This window comes from Amphibalanus amphitrite, unplaced genomic scaffold, assembly GCF_019059575.1.
Source record: "Amphibalanus amphitrite isolate SeventyFive unplaced genomic scaffold, NRLGWU_Aamphi_draft 000285F_arrow, whole genome shotgun sequence".
Lineage (NCBI taxonomy): Eukaryota > Metazoa > Arthropoda > Thecostraca > Balanomorpha > Balanidae > Amphibalanus > Amphibalanus amphitrite.
The window spans coordinates 325,381-347,596 of record NW_024881780.1 but is presented as its reverse complement, the minus strand read 5'-3'; the positions used below and the strand labels follow the sequence as shown (position 1 = coordinate 347,596).

Sequence of the window (22,216 nt, the reverse complement as noted above, 5' to 3'; positions counted from 1 at the left end):
CATGCTGACTATTCGTGTGAGCTAGAGGCCAGCAGAGTCTGTGAAGTTCTGGTAACACTGCTGATAAACAAGAAAGAAGTCCAACATACACACATAAAAGTCCAGCAGATTTCAGAATAGCCTCTGCTGTCGCCAACCGGCAGAACTAACCGCAGCGCAGCGAACGCTGAACACTAAACAGATTGCAGACCACAATGTGTGGCTGCCTACTGAGCAGGCTCGAAGCGGCCAGAAACGTTCTTCCGTTCCCCACAGCGGGAATTTCTGCAACAGTGATCACTCTACCGGCCAGAACCATTGACCATCACAACATTGCACCTGCAGGGGAGAAATGATGAATGTTGGGGAAGTTCCGGTAGCCGTTTATCTTAGTGAATCGAATCGAATGCAGTGTCTCCTCCGTGACGGCGTATGCAGATTCATACACTACGGCGCTACCTGATAATAATGGGAGATCATTCAAACGTAACATAAATAAAGCAACAGACGAGCCGACGACAATATACAGGGTGGGCCAGAATAAGTGTAACACTTTCTGACGTCGGTTTCTCAAGACTGGTAAAAGATATGAAAATAAAATTTTGACAGCTGGTAGAAAAACCTTTGACAAATCATATAGTAATAATTGCCTCGAAAAAAAAAATCAGCAAAATAAGATTATCGCCATAAATAAAAAAAACAATGATTGCGTGTTTTCTATTAGTTGCGCATGTGCTCGAAGTGGGCACCTTTGCCTGCAAACACATGTGCACGCGTTCGAGGAAACTGGCTCCCACCCTCTCCACGGTGTCCCTCCGGTATGGGAAGAACCGAAGATTCTTGCGGAGGACTCTTCGAAGACTGATCCGTGCCATCCCCAGCTCCTGGCAGCGATGCCGGGTGGAGGTCCTCGGTGACTCACTGACGGATTGACGGACCTGCTCAATCCTATCTCATCTCCTGTCACCTCAGGTGTACGACCGGATCTACCCTTCGCCTGCTTTAGGACACTCCCTTCCTTCTCAAAATGACTTATAAATCGATGGATCTCCGCGTTCGAAGGTACCTGTGATGAGTGACAGCCGAACTCCTGCCGGAAACGACGTTCAACAGCTACGCACGATTTTGTTTCATACCATATATGGATGATTTTTACCTTTTCTTCTGGTAAGAAAACCATTGCTGATAAAGACGTTATTTTTTCTCCTACTCATTTGGCAGACTGCTGGCTTTCGTATTTTTACCAAAAATGTCTAGACTTGAAATACTAAATACACAGAATGTGCGTTAGAAACTGTTACACTTATTCTGGCCCACCCTGTACTGAGTGACAGATATGGCTATCTTAATCTGCTGAACACGTTACGTTAAAAGCCTCACTGACTCGCAAGACAGGGAATATAATCTTCAGAGAGCTCTCAACTGAGTTTTGACTTCCATTTCACGTTTGACCTCCTCTGAATTATCGACCCCAGGTCCCAGACAACCAGCACACAAGTGGACCAACCACTTAGCGATCTCAGTTTTCGAGGTTCAGTCGGGCAGTGCCCGAGGTTGCGGCGGTCCGCTATTCAGAAAACGGGCGACCGACTCGGTGGTTCATCTAGGACCGGTCTAATTTGCTGTCCGAATGATTATAGCCCTGGAACTACCTTATCACAAAACAGCTTGATACAGCTTCAGGAAAACAGCAACGCAGCCCGTTAGCTCACGTTTTCCACTCGTAAACAATTGGCTGGATGACTGAGCCACTAAAATATGTTTTATTTACTTTTCTTACCCCAAAGCCACTCAATAACAGCCAAGGCTGTCCAAAATCGACTCAAGTGTCAAATCATCACATCTCCCAGCCTCTTGCGTTCACAGAAAAGCCACCGTATGCTTGATTCTGGAGAATTCCTATCCACACAACTCCGGGAGTCCCATATCTCGAGTTCCCAGACAAAACACTGTGAGCTCTCAGTTTTGTGAGTCTGTTGACTGGAGAGAGAGCCTGTGACTTGTGAGTTGTCAATCTCGTGAGCCTGGGCCCGCAGCGGGAGTTTACGAGTCGTGATCATAGTCTCTTCTCGCGACTCATGGGTCATATTCAACCGGTCGGGACCGCCTCCTGACCGTTCATTACTACCAACCTGACAGGTCAGCAGACCAGTGTACCGACGGGACCAGTGAGGCCGGTTTGAGCGCCAATGGTCGCGCCACTCGCGTCACGTTAGTCCGTTAGAGGAGGGCCGGTCGCGCCTCTCTTATCCCCGTAGCCAAATGACCGGTCCCGCCGGCTTGGTAAGGTAGTTGAAATGACTTCCAGACGTGACACTGAATTAAGTTCAGGGTTCAGCGCTGCTTTGACTTCTTATGCTGTTAGATCTATGTTGGTTATAAATTATGTCATTCAACGTATACCGTATTTCTCCCTCTGCTTAAGTAAAAATGTTACAACTCCCACAACATCCACTCATGACGAGACGAGCACTACATCCACCTATTCACACCCGTCGCTCGGTATGCGGCCCCATGCACACCACAGTGCACATCGCCGTCTCGCCGCTCCACCCGTCGCTCCGCATGCGGACAGGTGCCGTACCGTCTCCGTCTCCGTCTCCGTCTCCGTCTCCGTCCCCGTCTCTGTCTCCGTCTCCGTCTCCGCCTCCGTCTCCGTCTCCGTCTCCGGCGGCGGCGGCGGCGGCGGCGGGTGACTGACTTCGACAGCCGCCGCCGGACGGACGGCCGCGGTCAGTCACGCTCGGCCGCGCCGCGTGGCGACTGACGCGGCCGTGACGGTAAGGTATGGACTGACACGGCCGTGACGGTAACGTATGGACTGACACGGCCGTGACGGTAAGGTATGGACTATGGACTGACACGGCCGTGACGGTAAGGATGGACTGACACGGCCGTGACGGTAAGGTATGGACTGACACAGCGGACAGTAAGGTCAGGTATGGACTGACACGGCCATGAGTGTGACGGTCAGGTATGGCAGTGTGACGGCAAGGTATGACACAACGGACAGTAAGGTCAGACAAAGCTGACAGTAAGGTCTGACACGACTAACACAGCTGTGACGGTGACTGACACAGCTGGCACTTGGCAGTAAGGGCTGACACGAGGGTCACAGCGGTGTCAGTCAGGTAATGGCGCAGCCAAACTGCCTCGGAGAAGGCCCAACACCAGCACTCCTATACAGCCCGTGGGCAGCTCTGCTGACAACAAAGAGATCCCTGGTAGGCCGCCTGAGAAAGCTAGGCTGATCCAGAAATGATGGAAGCTGATGACATCCACAGACACTTCCAGACATATCTGTTCATATGTCGAACTGACTTCGGACAATCAGACATTTCCAGACTGCCAGAAACGGATCACCTATCAGCCAATCCCGGGCAGAACGGATCGGCCTCAGAAACACACAAACAGGTCAGATGTGTCAAGACCGCGAGCGCGACAGACTTGGCGTGGAAGATGGATCGAAGACCGACAGACGGCGGCGCCGAGTACTCAGTCGAATTCGTGGGACGGGTCCTATAGGGTTTGATAAGGAACTCGGATTTTTTGTGATAAATACCAAATGTTATAAATGCAATGGTCCAATTTACGTACGATGTCCGTAGTGAGCGGGCTATATTGCAATTTGCAAGGATGTCATAAGCTTAGAAAAATTAGAAGCAAAAAATATTTAAAACCTTCATTCTGTCACCACACAGCGCACAGTCACCTCAGCGCGCATTTATTTTTCGACATGTAGAATGACAACCATTTCCTTGATCAATGACGTACAGCAACAAACACATACAAACGCCCTCCGACCCCATGGTGACCCCAAAGTATCAACCATGAGCAGGCGTTGCCAAATTAGAAGCAATAACACCTGAATACTCGCAAGCGTGAGCGATTTATCATTGTTGCACGCTCCAATCACGCTGTACCCTGAGGTGCCATATCTATTATTTATCATCCCTCGAATCGATACTTGGATTTGCGAGTCATTCCCGTGTTAGGTCAGAAGGTCATGGTCGGGTTGGAACGAATGGTTGACCCAGAACCAGCGAAGAACGGCACAAGTTTTACACAGCGGGACATCGGAACAAAAAAATATATTGATCTCAGCTTCTAGACGTTAAAAATAGTTCTGGAAAGGCAGGCATCTTCAGGATGATCACCATTGTTGTTCCGTGCTCGTGCGGTGTGGAAAGTTCGAGTTAAACACCGGTTCTTAGTGCTAAGAATAGCCATCTCGTTTCGCAAACCCCCTATCCTTTGTGGCAGTAACACTAACTGTTATAGCCGGTCGTTTCTATAGTCTCCCACGGGTCCCGGCGGTCGTCATTGGTATGTGTCTTGCGTCGGCCGCCGGGTGACCCAGTTGGTTACAGTGGGACTGGAGGTTAGTCTGGAGTCAGCCGTCAACAGTGGACCCCGGGCGAGGTCGCCTGGTCTGAGGGTCTGATGGCTCGGCGGCCCCACCCACCCGCTCCCCTGCCCCTCCGTGACCCTGACCGTGAGAGCTCCCTGAACGTCAGACAGGGAATGGTGGGGAGGAGAGAACTAGGCTGGACGGGAGTTTTGAGTAACGGAGAAATGATTCACCTGAGGCATCCATTTTGATGATCCAAAATACTAGTGAGATGAACAAAAGCCTAGAAATATCCCATGGCAAGCTGGAGAAGACACTTTTCCTTACAGCATGCGCATTGCGCAGTCACTTTTTTAATTTTTCCTATGATAGGATGTCACATTTCAATCGTGAAATGGTTTGCAAGTGACAGCGCGTCTTCAAGTAGCGTGCTTCTTCTCCCCACTCCTCAACCAGCCAAAGTCTTCAAGAGTTAATTCTAACATCAATGCGGCAGACAAATCGTGTAGGTACCATTATGCAGGGACCAGCTTCGATTAGAACATCTGTATATCACTGTCTAAGCAAGTAGCAACAGCTAGCACCAGCGCTGCACCGTCCACCAGCCGACATAATGAGCTCGACTCCGCGACTACCACCAACCGCCTCGCCATCCAAGCCAGCTTTAGCTACCGAGCCCGATTCAAACACATCCGACTCGGCAGAGAGTCGACCAAGCGTGACGGTTCGGCGGGCTAGCGAAGCGACGCAGATGCCAACAATGCTCCCCGTGAGAATGCCGTTTTGGAGTTCCGCTGTTCGGGCCCGGACGCCAAGAGGTGCTCGGATGGAGTCGAGACGGGTGATGGGTGAGTCGTGAGCCGTCTGATGGTTAATCGAGTGTGATGGTAAGCCGTGTGGTAATGCGATTAAAAAATATGGATCACAGATAACAGTAGTACTGGATTGGAAACAGAATATTGGCAGTTGCAGTAAGAGGCCGAATGTTTTTAGGCGACGGCGCCAAAATGAGATTCTCGCGTGCTGCTGGGTGGATAATTTGTGTGTTGTGTATTGCAAGAAATCGTCTTTTTTGCGTTTTGTCGTTTACGTTTAAAATCGAAGCTACCAAAGTTACTTTCATTTGCTTAAAAATTAAAGTATTTCACTTTTAATTTGATCATTTAGAGGGCACAATGCGTGGTGTTTTCTTTTGAAAAAGTTGTGGTGCAAAGCCTTACATACGTATAGGTACATCAACAATGGAGGAGGGGAATGAGCGGTAAAAACCTGCCGTTCTGGCTACAACCCAACGAACCAAGAGGAACAAAAGATTAGAACAGGAGATGTCTCACATGCCACCTATTCGCTTTTCTCACCGAAACATCTCTACGGGCTCAGTGGGTTGGCGCTGGGTCACCATGACCGGGCTGAGTGGGATCAGGACTATTCCGCTGTGTGTGAGCTGCATTTCAGAAAGGAAGATTTCGAAGAAGATCGGTCATTTCGCACCGGCATGCAGAGACAGCGCCGTCGGCTCAAGAGCGGCGCAGCCCTGTCAGTATTGACCAGCGTGGATTACGTGATGCCCCCTGTGCACGAGCGGCCAGCGAAACGCCATGGCATCCGCACGCCACTCACACCAGAAGCAGGTTATGAAGGGCCAGACCGATGCGTTCTTCACGAATGACAATATCAGCTATCAGGTGGCAACAACTGGTCGAGTGTCCGACAGTTCCTGGAGAATGAGGCGGTACTCCGGGTCACTGGTCACGTTTCAGCCCCGCCGACGCCTCCGCCCGAATGGCACCATCACAGCAGGAATGACAGCAGGATGGTGCTCTTGTCATCCCGGGAGCTAGTGGCCGCAGTGGCGAAATCCACTGAAATGGAGGACCTGGATGACAGCGCCAAGGCCTCCCTGGGACACAGCTCCGGCGCCTTGGCACGCTCGGCTCTGCGCTCGGCCACCAGGCGTAACAAGTACGGTGCCTCCGCCAGCGTGCTGATCTATCATGGGGCTACGCCGCTGGAGGTACGACTGGAGAAAGACGAGGAAGACATCGACCTCACCGTGAGGATCTGCCAGGTTTGAAGGCAACTGCCGAAGACGAAAGCTAACAGGAACCAGCTGCTGGTCTGCGATCAACCAAGAAGTGACGCAGAAGTGACGAAGATAGTCGTAAACCGAGATGTCGAACTGACCGGAAGTCGTTTGCAATGATAGCCACGACGTCCTTAGGAGCCTTCTTCCAGAGATGTATGTGACGGTTTTCAATCTATTTGCTGGAAAGTGTGGAAACATGGTAACTGATAAGTGAGACAGACACTCAGACAGTGCTGTCCATCGAAAGTCAGGAAGCAGACACCCCAGCCACTGGTGCAACCCGATCGAGGAGCGACAAGAGGCCAAAGCTCAGCAGGGTCAAGAAGATGTAAGGCGGGGAAGTAAGGTCGCTGATGAAATTGGGAGGGCAGGCGAAGCGAAGTGACACTTGAAGGATGTTTTGTGACGTTGGTTTGAATCGTGACGTTTGGATGGTTCGTTGTGACAGGACTGGTATCGATTAGCTAGCATGTAAATACAGAGATCAAACTCCCATGTATGTACAAGTACTTTTTGAGGATGAGAGTGAGAAATCATTATAATCAAATCAGTGGCATACGTTCCCTCACCACGGTGAGGAAAGTGTAACCAGCAACGTTTAGTAAAATAAGTTGCCATTATGCAAAAATGCAGCAATAAACACGAGCACGGCTAGTCGATTGCTTCTTTATAAGTTTCATTCACATAAACCAATATTTTTTGTTGCCTGTGAGAGGAGATATCGAAATATAGGCACGAAATATTCGGTTCTGTTTTCGGCCTCTTACTGCAGCCACCGGAATCCTGTTTCCAATCCAGTACTACTGTTATCTGTGTATGGATATATGACGTTTGAGGTGCGATGTGTGATGAGTTATTGGCGTTATCAAGCCATGTGAGAGGTAGTGACTGTGAGTCGCTTATCAAAGTAAACTGTGCATGATGATGAGCTGTATGATAACAAGCGATTAAATTGTGTCATGTGTAATTGTAAGCCAAGTAAGAGTGAGTTGATACCTATTATATCGGGCGATAGTGACTCCTGTAATAGGTATATAGCAAGGGATGAGTCATAGCGGCGAAATGGTTGTGGCAGAGTGCAGGGGTGCATGTGTTGGTAGCAGTGGGAAACAGGCGCTGGCAGTAGATGGGACTTCTCGGGTGTGCACTGAAAACAAATCTACTCATGAGGGGAGAGTAATTCATATTTGACTCGCCATTCATGAGTATATTTGGATGAGTAACTCATGCGTGGAGCGTTAACACTCAAGAGTAAAAGTTTACTCGTTTTGAAAACTCAATTGCCCAAATGCATGACCTTCTCCCTATGAGTTGCCTGACTCATGACGCACAAAACATTGGTATCAAAACTCCCTGTTGAGTCTCGCAAACTAATGTAAGGCGAGTAAGGAATGTACTCACGACCCGTGAGTTAGTGAAACTGAACGTTTGGGTTTAAGAACTCATGAAAAAGAGGACAGGGATTCTTGCTAACTCATTGTTCGTGAGTAATGAGTTCAAAAACCAGTTTGAAATCATTAACTCTTCAAACGCAGCTTAAGGAAACCAATGATGCGGCGGTAAATATGATCAACCGTGAATTATCCATGAGCTGCTTTACACAAGCCTTACGCGTTAATATTACCGCCATTACGCCATCTTGCATGTTTGTGCCGGAAGTGCAGCACGGGACGCGGCGGACGCAGTGAATTGGAGGCTGGAGCGACTGGTGAGTGTTAAATGTTACGTATTTTATTGCCTGTAGGTATGTTTAAGTGCAAAATGCATATTTTCATTGAAAATGTACCTTACATGTGCACTCACACAACACTACTGATACCTTGGGTTGTCCTGTGGGTTGGTTGACCCTCCTAGTATTGTATTGTCTATAACATGAAAGCCTTTTTGAGGGGTTCATGATATCCATCAAAATGTGGAATATCATATCAGTCATGCTCAACATGCCCCCACAGTGAAACCTAACCTGTTATTCTACGGGCAGCTTTGCCAGCGTGAAGCCTAACAGAATAATTAAACATCAAGTATTTTCTTTAAGCCTTTGCCTATAGCATCTTTTTCTGCCAGCCCCTAATGCTCAAACCCTGGTGCAAACATCTATAGGTTAGAATAGGTGGTATATGTGCAAATGAAGTTCGAGTGGTAGGCATGTGGAAGGTTGTATGTTGTAAGATGTAGGCTGGTAGATTGTAGGTACCTATTTAGGTTGTAAGGTCTAGTTAGTAGGTTATAAGGTAAGGCTAGGTCAGCTTTTCATCATGTTTTTCATCTTCCTCGTAGTTCATCTAGTATTTTTGTAATAAACGACTTGTAATTGAATCATTTGGCCGAATCCTTCTAAAAATGAGCACCCCAAGTGCTTCTTCTAAAAGCCCACCCCTGCACCCCCCAAGAGTGAGATCTAGATACCAGGCATGGTCGAATGGATTCTATCATGATGTTCTCATCTCCTCAGCTGGACGGTGCCATGGAGGCCACTTTCTCAGAGAGGCGACACCCCATCGTCAAGAGGAAAATCCCGATGGCCACCATCCGTCGTCGATGAAAACAAAGTATGTACATTGTACATTGTCATAGATAACATGAATCATTGTACATGGTCTGATGCGTTGTAAATTAGCGATCCTATGCAGTCAGAGTCAGGTGGTTTGGTGCGTGCAACTGCAGACGCGCCTTCACCGGCTCTTGCAGAGTCAGTTTTCTTTCTGAAGCTCATCTTGAGTTATTTTGCACCCGCCCTCATGTGTATTTTATTTCCCTTGCCTTTGTTACCGACAGACTAGGACCAATATCCGAAAATGATTCGATCCACAGGATCCAAGAGCGCAGTTCTTCTATCTGATTATAAATTCATCAATACTTTTTGGAGACCCTGCTGGTCCTTGATCCAACATGTTTCTTTTGTCGATGAATACCGGCGATCTTGAATCTTACATTTTTGCTCTGTGGATTGATTCTGGGGATCTTGTATCCTACATTTAGTCTCTGAGAACACATTTTTCTTGCTAAATTTCAAAATGCTTTGCATTAGCGAGGCGTACAAGGTTGTTTAAGAAGTCTTTGTGCACAACCTGCTTCGCTGTCCCTAAAGTTCAAACTTAACGCTTAATTTTATGTCTACAGACATGACATTTACGTTGGATCCAGGAAATTTGAACTCTGGCATTTCGTTCTCGCGTGGGGTCCGGAATCCTAAAGTGTTATTTATACGTGCGATCCAGGGGATCTTGGATCCTAAAATTATATTATATTTTTCAATGAGATCAAGGAGATCCAGTATTCTGAAATCCTGACATTGCATGGGATCTTGCGGATCTTGGATCTTGATTTTTGGCTGAGGCACAAGTCTGTACTTATACCGACAATGCATGCATAACCCCAGGGTCATGTCCGCCGCACGGTAGGGATTGCGAGGCAGCGAGAGTTACTAATGCTACTGTAAAACAGATGTGCTTGTGTGACATCGCATTTGCATGACCACCGATAACGGAACTGGATTGGCAGTTAATTTTCAGACGCTGCAGTAAGAAGTAGAAGAATTTAAGCCGGCCATGCGAATATCGATGGCGTCTTGCTGGTATAGTCGTCCTTCAGCATGCGTCATTAATCCTTTGTTTTCAGGTCTGGAAAGAGCTGAGTCGGATAAAAAATGCCGACTTGCAGGACACCAACGAGTTGGAACTCTCCCGGGAAGCCATGACCCCGATTGTGGCCAATGGCGAAGGTGAAAGAGCAGCTGGATGCCTCACAGATGGTAAGTTAACAACATTTTACCCGGGAATGTTGGAACCGTAACCGAATAGGTACCAAAAGCTCATGTATTTATGAACGTCCTGTTAACAGTTTGATATACTCGTATACACTTACACGGAAAGTATTTAAAAAAAGAGCAGAAAAATGTGAAATTTCATTCGTGCTTCTTATAAGAGATCATAGAAGTTCATCGTTATATCCACTGTAGTAAACTACAGTGGATACTCAATACCTATAGGCATTGAGTATGATTAACACATTTTTATCGTCAATTTCAAAGTAATATATGCGAGCACTATTTACTCTAAACATATTTTAATGTTATGCTCACAAGCATCTTCTAACCCGCACCCCGCGGGAGTTCCTGGATTTCCAGGCCCTGCTGGGGGGGGGGGGGGAGGAAACGTTTGAATCCCCCTTTTAACTTAGCTCCTGGGCCATGTAGCGATACGGCCAAGACGGCGTTCGAAAGGACGTCAAAAATAAGGAAGAAATTATTTCGGTCACTTTTTTGGTCAGGTCAAAGGTCAGGTCGCCAGAGGTCATTGAATGCAAAAGTTCACCGATTTCCAGGTTAAATTATGATAATTTTCAATTTTTGACAACATTCAAATTTTGATCAGATCAACGCATAGCTCGGAAACTAATAGAGCTACAAAACCACAGAAAAGCGCCTTTGATAGCCCATTAACGCTCTTTCTGATTAATTCTCTCAGATTTGACCTGCCGTCAGTGGTTTTGCATGCGGGGGAGGGGTAAAAACTGCCAAAATAGATATATTTTTTTCTGAAAGTTTTTTCAGCAAAAACCTTTGACTTAAGCCTTTCACGTACTTTCTTTTACCGGAATCGTGTTTCTCTCGGCAAGACGCATTGAATAAACTATTATGTGACCTTGAAAGGTTAACTTAAAAATTTGACCTCAGTTCAAGGTCATGACCTGACCGATAAGGGTCAGGTTGCATATCAGTTGATCCGTTCGTCGAGATGAACACAACGAAGGTGTTTTCATCGTTCTATGCCTCTATCAAAAGTTCTTCGCGAAAAACTGTCAGATACCATTCGTGACCTGAGATGTCATCAGGGGCATAAAACGGGGTCACGGGTGCCATTTTCATGTTAAGTGTGGTTGCACTAATTGCTTATATGCCTGCTTTACCATATTGTCAGAGAGTATCATCGATGAAAACACTGAAATAAATTCATAAAATACAGATATTTGCTGTAAAAGAGATTAGGTGCAGATTTGGTCAAATTAGGTGCACTCGCCGGGTAGCCCGTCGCGAAAACGGCCAATATGACTTACGGCCAATATGACTTACGTTCAAAAGAGGCGCCTTTCGATTGTCTCCAATTTACTTACCTTTAACCCTATTCCTGGCGGGCTCCGCCGGGACAAGAAACTGGCGGGGGGGCCGATTCGGCCCCCCTTCAGATTTCAAAAACTACACATCGCAGCGACAAACGGTAAACGGCATCGGATACGCACGGTCAAGATCTACAATTTTTACTAAGGTCATTTTCAGGTCAGGTCAAAGATGACGTCACAGGGGTCGAAAAAGTCAAAATGGCGGCGCTAGATATGGAGAGAGTTTTTCTCGAATAACTTTCGAATTAGTCAAGATAGGAACAAACTAAGGGCATCATCGTGATCCTCTCGTCAATCCGCATCGAATGATGTATATGTTGACCTCGAAAGGTCAAGGTCAAAGGTTGACCTCAGGTCACGTGACCTCGAGGTCATCATGCATATCATTCGATGCGTCTTGACGAGCTGAACACAATGAGACCATCCACGCGTCTGTATCTTGTTCCTGTACGGAGTTATTGGCCAAAAACCTTTGGTGACCTTTGATGACGTCACATGACCTCACAGCTGCCCAACAGCAAAACAGACCTCAAGGTAGTGAAGGTTGATCGTATATGAAGTCATGTATGATATATGGGGCCATTCCAACCCGTTTTAGTGGTAAAAACAGGGAGTTGATTTTTCCCCCTTTGACTTATAATGGGGAGGTCGCGAAACTGACCTGACCTTAGGTCACCGATATCAAAATTCCGAGATATACAAATTGCACATACTGGTACCCTAACTAAAGCCTGAAGAGAAGAAATTGATCGGTCAAAAACTCTAGCTCTGGCGTGATTGCAAACTTTTCTGAGGTAGGGTCACCAAACCGCCTCTGGTGACCTGACCTGAGGTCAGATCAACTCAAAATTTTCAGACATGTTGCGTAGAAGCCTTTTAGGAAAAGTCAGAAAATTTGAGCTTCCTAGCTCAACGCGTTTGGGAGAAATAACCAAAAAACCTCAGGGGGGGGCTCCTGAGGCCCCCCCCCCGCCAGGAATAGGGTTAACTGAGAGGTCGCAAAATTCACCTGACCTTAGGCCATCGACATCAAAATGCTAAGATATACATTTTGTACAAACTGTTGCTCTTATCAATCGCTGCAAGTTTCAAAGCAATCGGTCACTAGGGTGTAGCTATGGTAGGCTTTATAACTTTTTAAGTAGTGAGGTAGGTCACTTGGCTTGACCTGGCGACCTGACTTTAGGTGACACGGAGCGCCGCCGTTTTTTTTTAGATATTCGTGAAAATCCACAGAAGGGGTGTTCAAACACCCTCCCCCTCCCCCAGCAAGACGTGGGTTAAAATTGCGAGAGGCATGCTGTACCAAATTAAAGTTTGCAGTTCGTGGCCTTGATTTCTGAAGGTAAATTTTTTCCGTCGCAGACGATGCGATCGACCATCTTCTCTGCACCGTGCTAAAGAGCACCAAGTTGTGTTCACATCGGCGCCGCAGCCACGGCCTCATGTGGCGGACGACTTCCACGCCATAGAGGGCGTGCCAGCAGTGCAGTTTAAGGAGCTCTAACGGCAAAGGTGAACAAGCTGCTGACGTGGGGGGCCGCGTTCACAGTGTTTGCGCAGTCGTTCAACCGCCCAGCCATCCGTCTGGCCGGCTACCTGATGTGTGCCGTGATCCTGAAGACCGATGTGTCGCCGCCCCCAAAGCAGTGGGCGGCGATGACCGGCTGCGTTTAGGAGTGCACGGGGAGGGACATGAGGCAGCACTTTAGGGACTTTCTGTCTCTTTTTGTGTTTGTGTTTCTGCCGGGTAGTTTTGCAAAGAAATGGCGTTAACGCTTTTTCATGCGTGTAGGCCAAGTTCATGTCTGGAAGGGCATGAGCGTCGTGCTGTGTTCATCACCCTTGTTCATATGATCAATGATGTAATATTGTATTGTATTGTACTGTATTGTATTACCTTCATGGACAATCCACGCGGGGCGTGGCGATTACAGTCCAGTCGTGGTTTATCTGCATGCTATGCATTGTTTTAATAAACCCTCCTTATGTTTTAATGTTATGACTCTCATCTCATGGGTGAGGCTGACCGCCAGGGGATGAGTCGACAGAGTGGAAAAACCGGCGGCAGAGCGATCTAATAGGTGTGTTCACTTGACCATCATGTTATGAGTTACATTTAACTCGCGTATCAATCGTTGCATGGCATGAGTTACTAGCAATGCTTGAATTCGTCACAAACGGTAAACTCATGTGGTATGAGTGAGGGAACGAGAGTTAACCCGCAACTCATTGGTGATGTGACCGCTACAGGGCTAGTAACATTTACTAGCGCCTCATGTAGTCAAACGTGTGGTGTCTTCATTAACGGTGTAATATGAGTAAGCCTATACTCGCATATCATGAGTAATCAAAATGAGTTACCAAGAGTACATGAGTTTTTCACAATCGGTTAACTCATAATACACGAGTGAAGAGACATGAGTTAACGCACAATTGAGAGGTGCAATGACCGGTGCAGGCCTAGTTACATTACCGGCGCCTCGAGCAGTCAAATAGGTTGTTTAAAATTACCGCCGGTTCATGAGTTTACTCATCACCCATGGGTAATTTTGTTTTCAGTGTGGAGTGGAGTGAACTGCCTTGAAGTGTAGACTGTGGAGTGAAGAAGAAGCTGGCGTGACTGCACACACGGACAGAACACTGACGTCAAGGGATTGAAACCACTTATTTTAGAGTAAGGGTTATACGAGGCTATTGTGATTTCAGAACTTCTGGCGATGCGTTTCTCTTTTTTTTGTCTTCTTTTAATGCCTATAAAATAAGCGTGTTATTGAAGAAAAAAATATACAGTTGTCGCTCCTCCAAACCTTTAAAACACGATCTCTTTACAAATAGTTATTTATCTCATATCAGCTTCTGTTGGCCTACCCCTCATCAGACCATCTCCCTATCCCCCCCCCCCCCTCCAGTGCGCCGCCAGGCCGTTCGCGTGCCAGAGGTCGTGACCCCTCGGCGGGGACACGGCTGACTGAACAGACGGTTCGCGGGGCCGGTGTGCGAGGTACTGCATGGACCCCGTATATGGCGGTGGTCGCGGTGCCGGAGGACCTGAGGGCACCGCGACTGATGGCAGCGTGGGTCGGATGTTGGTTTTTTAGAAAGAAGGGTGCGTCGATGAGCGATGTGTTGTTTTCCAGGTTCGTCGGTCAAAATGTATAATAAAAATGCAAAAGCGTTATTTTTGTGTCGCCATTTTCATATAAAATAAAAGCAAATAAGGGCCCACGGCAAAAAATTTATGAACAACTAATGCAAAGAAATGTGTGAAGCAAGAAGTGTACTTATGCAATTTTTCGAGCTAAACGGTTCATGATCGCGATTTTATTTTGAGTGCATGTAATCTTGGTGGGATGCGACGCACTGACCATCCGTCGATAATCCCCAAACTTCCCACCCATTTTCACCTCATACACCGAGTTCCTCTCGATAAGAACAGCTTCCTCGAGCGCCCAGCTGCCAGCCCGGGGAGATGTCCGATCAATCTCTGAGAAGCCATGACCTGTCCCACACAAGACAGAGCACTTCTCTCTTCGGGCGATGGACGGATGCCGAGATCGGGAGAGCCGGAACGGCGGCAGCCAAAGTGGACCGGCCGTGCGTCGACTGGCTAATGAAGAACTCGCGGTCGTATCAGGCGCACCATCAGAGGACTGATCGAGGACGACCTCTAAACGGCGACGAATGATCCGGGTACACCCAGGGTCATCGGCTGAAGGCGGTCGAAACAGGGGCATATGTGGTTCAGTCCCTAGCACTGGACAATGGACATCGAACAATCGTGGTAAAAATGGTACACCTAAAGCGACTGACTTCCCATAGCATGCGGGATACCTACTGGCCTCGTGACTTTCATTTATTTAAACGTAAGGTACCTACACTTCATCTGAAGGTTTTGAGAAAAAAATGGCCAGCTAAAGCCGTTCCGATGTAGGCCCCGACTCTGTTCCTCATACCATTATAAAACGGAAAAATGTCAAACACAACAAATGAGCATAGGCTCGAAAACCAACAGAATAGCATACATAGCATACATCTGACCGATTTTCTTGGCTTACATTTCAAAGCGACATGGCTTGTGCTAGCACGCAGAACATCAAAACAAACATTGATTAATCTTATATCCAAGCATGAACCATGTTCACCTACGCAAGAGCGCCCAAACCCTTTCCATTACCCGATTATCAGTTCGCCACCGATAGGCAGCACGCGAATAAGGTGGCTCGTTGCTCGTCACCCCAGTACCGGTGTCCGCCCGTGTGATAAACGAGTCTGATGAGTAGCTGATTGCGTTCAGCCAGCGCCTCGTGAGACACAGCTGACCCGGTCACGGGCTACTGGTCACCGGTGCGTACCAACTGAGCCGACTGCGTCACCAGTGTATCAGCTATAAATTAACCATACAGCGCGTTACAATACATTCCTGTCTTGCAGTCTAGGCGCAGTCCGATTTGCAAGCGCAACTAAAATACGAGTCCGGGCAGTGGAAATTTGACACAGTAGTTGGAAGGATCGAATGGCACCCCTCCTAATGAGACTTCAGAATATGACACCTACTGCGGCGTCGTGGAACCGTGGTCATCTGATCCACACCGACCTGACCCTCCGCAGAAACTGAGATGCACGGGCCATTCGATGTTCAGCGCGGTGATATCGGAGCCTTGTCTCCGCGGAGAGGTAGCGAGGAGCGGGCGCGGAGGATGGGGAAGGGGCGGGATTGGTGGGCGGGGCCGGGGTCGTCTGACATCACCCGACGAGGACGTTTTGGAGGTTAGACGAACGAGTCAGGGTTCACTGTCCGTATCCCTGCACTTTGTAATCGCTTCCTGCAGCATACACCCACTGCTGACATGTTGGCATCATCGGGTTCCGTTTTATCGGACATCCGTGAGTTTGCTCGCTCTCAGGGGACGTACATGTAATGTGCAGTATTCATTGTAATGTGCAATGTGCATGTGCTGTGTCACCTATTTTAATCGTGACTGCCACTGTAAATGGGCTGCAAGGCCTGTAGTCGGCTATAACAAATACAAGAAATACAAGAAATACAAGAGATGAGGTCATGACTTTTGGCACGTCGTGGGTTTGATGATGTAGCAGAAATGTCTGCGTACTTCCTTCATTTGTCTTATATCGATGAACGAAAAAAGTTAGCGAGCAGATAAGCGACCAGTCAGTAAGACTGCATCCCTAGCCGTGAAAACAGAGAACATACCCGCCGTCAGCATTTCAGTCAAACGGCGTCGTTTACAACTGACGTCATTTTGCTACGGATGTTGAAACTGGAAACACACAAAGACAGTTCCAGCTTCTTTCGCCGTTACCTCGCATCCGAGGCAATACTGCACATTGCACAGTGCAATTGCACATCGATTTTTCATTAGCACAATGAGTTTCGAATTCAGCTTGTTCGACTCAATGTTTGAAAACATTTACCAAAACTGACTCCTAGATACCTTGACCAAACGCATAAAGGACTGCTGATGTAGTTCATTTTTCACTGCCGCGCTAACGCGCCGCATCATTTTACCGTTATGACCCACGCGATGGGAACACCCAGCAGCGCGTGAAAAGACAAATATGCAGGATGACACGGCAGTGAGGTCCGGTACGTGCATTTTAAGTACTCAATTCTACCGAAATGGCCTTGGTAAATAGCGTGTTTCAGGCATCCAAAGTGGTGTTTCATGTGGCACCGTTTCAGTGGCCAGTTTCAGACAAACACTCAGCGTGCCATTCAAGCCTAACCTGTAACAGGCACCTCAAACAAGGCCCCTAACTCCGCAGACACAAGGTGAGTGCTGTGTGCAGATGGCACGTACCCTGAGTCTGGACATGAATCACGTCTTTGTACAGCTCCCTGTGTGAATGCAAGCTTCTGTACGTGCAGTGCATCACATCAGCTTTCATTTCCGTCGCGGGCCACCACCAGCCGTGCGGCATGAACGCGCCTTAACCCTAGAACGCCTAGGGGGGGTTGTATCAACCCCCCCCCCTGAGGTTTTTTCGAAGTGCACGCTAAACGGCTTGTCGTAGCGGGCTGAAATTTTCAATACCCTCTGGGGCAACCTTTGCGCATCTTTTGCCGAAAAAAAAAATTGATCGGGTCATGTCGGGTCACGGAGTTATGACGTCATAAGAGGTACAGCCTCCGGCCGACAGTTACCAAACGTGTGCGCCGAATCCCTAGGTTTTCTGCCGGTGATACCCACATTGTTTGATGGATCATGATGAAACTTCCCATGCATGTTGGGGCAAGCATTGGCTATCGTGTGGTGCAAGAAAATTGACCGGATCAGGTCAGGTCACGGAGTTATGACGTCATAAGAGGTACAGCCTCCGGCCGGATTTTCACGAAGTGTGTACCGAGTCCCGAGGTTTTCTGCTGATGCTATCCACATTGCAGTGGATATCCACATATCTTTTCTGAGTCGTTACCTACAGTATTTATAGCGGAGCAGTGGTCAACAGCCGACGAATCGGGACAAACACCGGAGGGTGATGTGACACCATATCACTCATCAGCAATAGGCCTCTTACTTTTATAGGGTAAATACACCAAAAACACCATATATGATGCAGAATTGAGTGGGGAATACGTTGTTGAAGGTTTGAAGTTAATATCTCTCACCGTGTTGCCGCAATTGTTGCGCAAAGTTGAAAAAGTTTGATTTTTTCGGAAAATTTGACCTTTGACCGGTCATAAGTAGGTCAAATCTTGAGCTAGGACCAAAAAATATACCACCAATCGCGAGATCTCGTTGAGAGCAATCCGTTGGTTTTTTCCGCTAAGCTCTACGACCTTCCGTTTCGAAACGCCAGGGGGGGTCGTAACAACCCCCCCCCCCCCTGGTCGTTCGTGTTATGAGAAATGGCCTGGTCGTGCGAGGGTTAAGCGCCGGCCACGTGTTAGCTACGGTGATGGTGGTTGCGGCCTCTGCAGCAGGCACCGCACGTGCGCTGGGACTCACACCGAGGGGCCAGGTGGTCGAGGGTTCACAGGGTTCATCACATTTTGAGTCAGGAGACAACGTAAGGACTATGCAAGGAGCAGCATAGATCAGGACAACTGGACAGACTATGGTGAGCCTAACTAAACGGACAGAATTGTGGTGGGAATGACCGCTTAAGACCGGTCAAGACTGGCCATCGTCTAGTGGATGGTCAGGTCATGCCGGAAGGGCAAGACTCTCCAAAGCGAAATACACACAATAGAATGTCTCAAACAAGTCCGCGATGTCTGGCCTGCCTCAACCCAATTCTGGCCAGAAGCCAGCCAGTCAAGCCCGCAACTTCTGACAGGACGGTTGTTCTCAAGCCCATGACCAGCCCTTACGGCGCGGCGATAGATCGACCACTAATTGCAATCAGCCTGCGCCTGCAGCTCGCTCGGCCTGCTAATCAAAGTCTGCGATCCTCTGGCGATGATGGATCACCGTGACGAGCTGTGGTTGAACCAGAGAAGTCTGAGGTGACGGTAGAGCACCCACTTGGGCGCCCTGAGTCGTCCCAGATCGCTGGCCCGTAACGCCACCGCGGGCCCTGTTCATACTTACAGCGGCAGTTAATCGCCCAGACTCGCGACGACCTAATTAATCCCTTGGATCTCTCTAGACCGGCTAATCATCCAGTTGAACAAGTACGTCATCAGCTACCACAAAACAGGTCAGACTGCGGAGTTCAGCCACATTTTCGGCGAGGTGGCTCATGGGTTCAATGACTGAAATTGGGTCAGAGCTGAAGGGTGCGCGTTGCATGTCACAGTTCACACACAGATCTTTTTACAAATTATACATCACAAAAATGACCAACTCAACCGGACTGATGGCATTAAGTGTATCCAAAGTCTGCGGTGGTCTGCATGGTCTGCATTCTGAGCGCGGAGCAGGTATTCTGTGAGTGGAAAGTTGGAGCAGTCTGATAAGACGGGGAACACATGATCAGCTGTATCCCGAACGCATATGGCCTGGACCAGGGACCGGTCATCCTGGGGTGAAGCTGGACGGCCTGGAAGCCACGGTTTTGACCGAAGCCAGATTAATGTGATCATCTGCAGACGGGATCCTTGAATCAACAGAAAAAAGCACCATTGCAGCAGGTCCAGGTCTGCCCGACCTGCTACAGCCAGGCGAACCGTGCCAACAAATCCGACATGGCAGCTCCCCTCACACAGCTAATTGGTTGTCGCGGTATGTTTTAACTCGCTTAACTCGTTCAGACCAGACTGCATTCAGCTACATCGTCAATCAGGTAAGTCATTTGTTCTATACAAAAACAGCACACAAAACAACCAAATAAAGATGCATGAGATGCTGCACAATTCATTGCACACCGATCGCGTCGTACAGCATTTGTTGAAGCATGCCATTACATGACATTACTTATCCAAAGCTGGCCAGCAACCAACACACACGAAACAGCCAAGACCCTGTCCATTCGCTAAAGGCGAAGGAAAGAAACGCTACCAAACGGACTATTACACCATGGAATAGCGGCATCGAACGTCGTGCCACAGCAGTCAGGATCAGCACATCACCCGTGAGCGAATCGTCTCCGACAGCCAGCTGTTGGTCATGAAAACTTCCCCGCGCCCTGGGAGGTCCTCCAAATAATCACAAAACAGAACCCAACAACAGCGCTCTGGCGAGCACCATGGGTATGGCGAGCTGCTGGGTACACACGCGACTGTCGACGGGCGTTTTTGTACAGCTCGTGCGGTGGTTCACGCTCCTGTGAGCCCCATCCGGCCGGAAATGTACGCCAATGAGCGTGGGAGTGCAGGCCGGTCGGCCATCGGCGAGGCAGACAGACGAGGCATCCAATTCCGCAGGAATCACGCCGTAACTTACGGCAGACGAGAAATGCCCGCCCGTGGGTGAGATGAGAGCCGCCGGAGGGTACAGGTAGAGCGCTGTGGGATTCTGAGCCTAGCTATACCGACAGGGTGGCCGGCAGGTGGCGGTGGAGCGGTCAGCAGAGGATGAAATTAGCTAATCGTGAATTATGGCATTGTTTATTTCTGTGAATGTTTAAGCAGGGTTTCCCTAAACAATGCTGATTGGATTGCTAATGGCTGTCTTGCTTGTAGTTATAGTGCAATTACCTTTTCCATGGCAGTAAATGATGTGACTGCAATAATTAAAGAAAACAAAAATAAGCCACCAGTTCACAGCAAGTCGCATAGACCGGAAAGGAACAACGGTTTCCTTGCAAAGAAGCTCCGGAAGAATAAATACTTTCTGACCTTTGGTAGAAAAGGGTTTCAAATTGAATAAAAATCAGGAGATAAGTCTTTGTAGCCCCAGTGGCATTCAGATGACCGGACCACGACCACCGAACCACGACCATGTGTGCGAATGCAGCAGCACCGTGGCATATGAGAATGGGAGAGGCGGCACTGACTTCCACATCGCCGAGAAAGGCTGCACCTTGAGCGAGGCCGTGACAGCGTACCCACTTCCGATCCATGCATGGCTACAAGGCTGGTGTGTGAAGGTCAAGACATTGAGACGAGGGTTACCGATGGGAATGGTAATGCAGATGCACTGCGAGAGATAAACATTGTTGCACCCGCTCCTAAGAGTGCTCCTAAGTGCTATTGAGAAATGCCTCTTGCATGCATTACAAACAAGGTCACATGCCAGATAAACTAGCTCATTATCGGTGCCTTTGATCCAGGTAATAGCCAAGCGCTAGCCATAGCTCCCCGGGGAACAAAAAGCGAGAATGAAAATTGTTAGCCTCGGGCTCGCTTCCTCGTTGTTTTGTTATGCAGAGCTGACAAGCAGGCCAAAACGGTTGTAAATATATCCGGCCTGTAATCATTTCATTGAGTTCATTCCTTCACAATGGACATGCTTGTCGGTCGATAGTTTATTTGACTTCCTTTTTAGGCACTCGTTGCTGGCATGAATAAATACTGAAAGTTTAAAAATTAGAACAGTCAGCCTCGGTCAAATGTTCAGTCATGAATTGTGGAGCCTCCCAAGCCACTAAAAATATGTTTCCAAAAGAAAACAGCCTCCACTTATGCCTACCTAGGACGGAATCGTGTCATCCTCCATCCCATAAATACCCCAAATTAGGTCAATGGGGACGGCAGCACGGCCCGACCGTCACCTATAGACGGTCGGCGGAGGGTGACCACCGGTATTGGTCCGCAGTCGCGGGTCAGAGGGCGGCTGTGTCACGTGCCGGTCGTCGCCACTCGGCCGATTGGCCCTAATTCGACGGCGCCAGCGTGTCTCCGCCGCACCGGTGACCATTGTCCGTCTCACACCCGTGCCACCGCCGCCCTTACCCCCGTGCCACCTCTGCCACTAGCGGCCGCCACCGCCACCGCCTTAGCCTTCCTCCGCCACCGCCACCGCCTTCGCCCTCCTCCGCCACAGCCCTCGCCTTCATTCAACGCCACCGCCGAGGTCAAATCAACGGGGATGACGGAAACTTTCCAGAAGAATGAGGTGATAGTTTCCAAAACAAGCATAGAATGGGGCTGAGATGATGAAAGGGTCCGATAGGTTTGATCAGGGGAAATCGCACCTTCTTTGATACCGTGTGAAAAATAGCTAAAATGTCTCCTTAATTAGCGGTATCGGTGAGAAGGTATGTTATGAGTTGGGGTTATGTGGACCATCGTCTGTCATCCTAGTTTAAACTGTTAGGAATGTGAAATTCATGAT

General features: G+C 48.5%; 1 long non-coding RNA gene across 2 annotated transcripts; it reads left to right on the top strand.

Annotated features, from left to right (window-relative positions):
* Positions 1–8,911: 8,911 nt before the first annotated feature.
* On the top strand, positions 8,912–13,397 carry LOC122387390. 2 transcript variants are annotated; one of them, XR_006257580.1, is made up of 3 exons: positions 8,912–8,965; positions 10,035–10,167; positions 12,900–13,397. It is a non-coding gene; the product is annotated as an uncharacterized LOC122387390 (long non-coding RNA). The 2 variants fall into 2 exon arrangements; XR_006257581.1 differs by having other exon boundaries at positions 8,935–8,969.
* Positions 13,398–22,216: the final 8,819 nt, after the last annotated feature.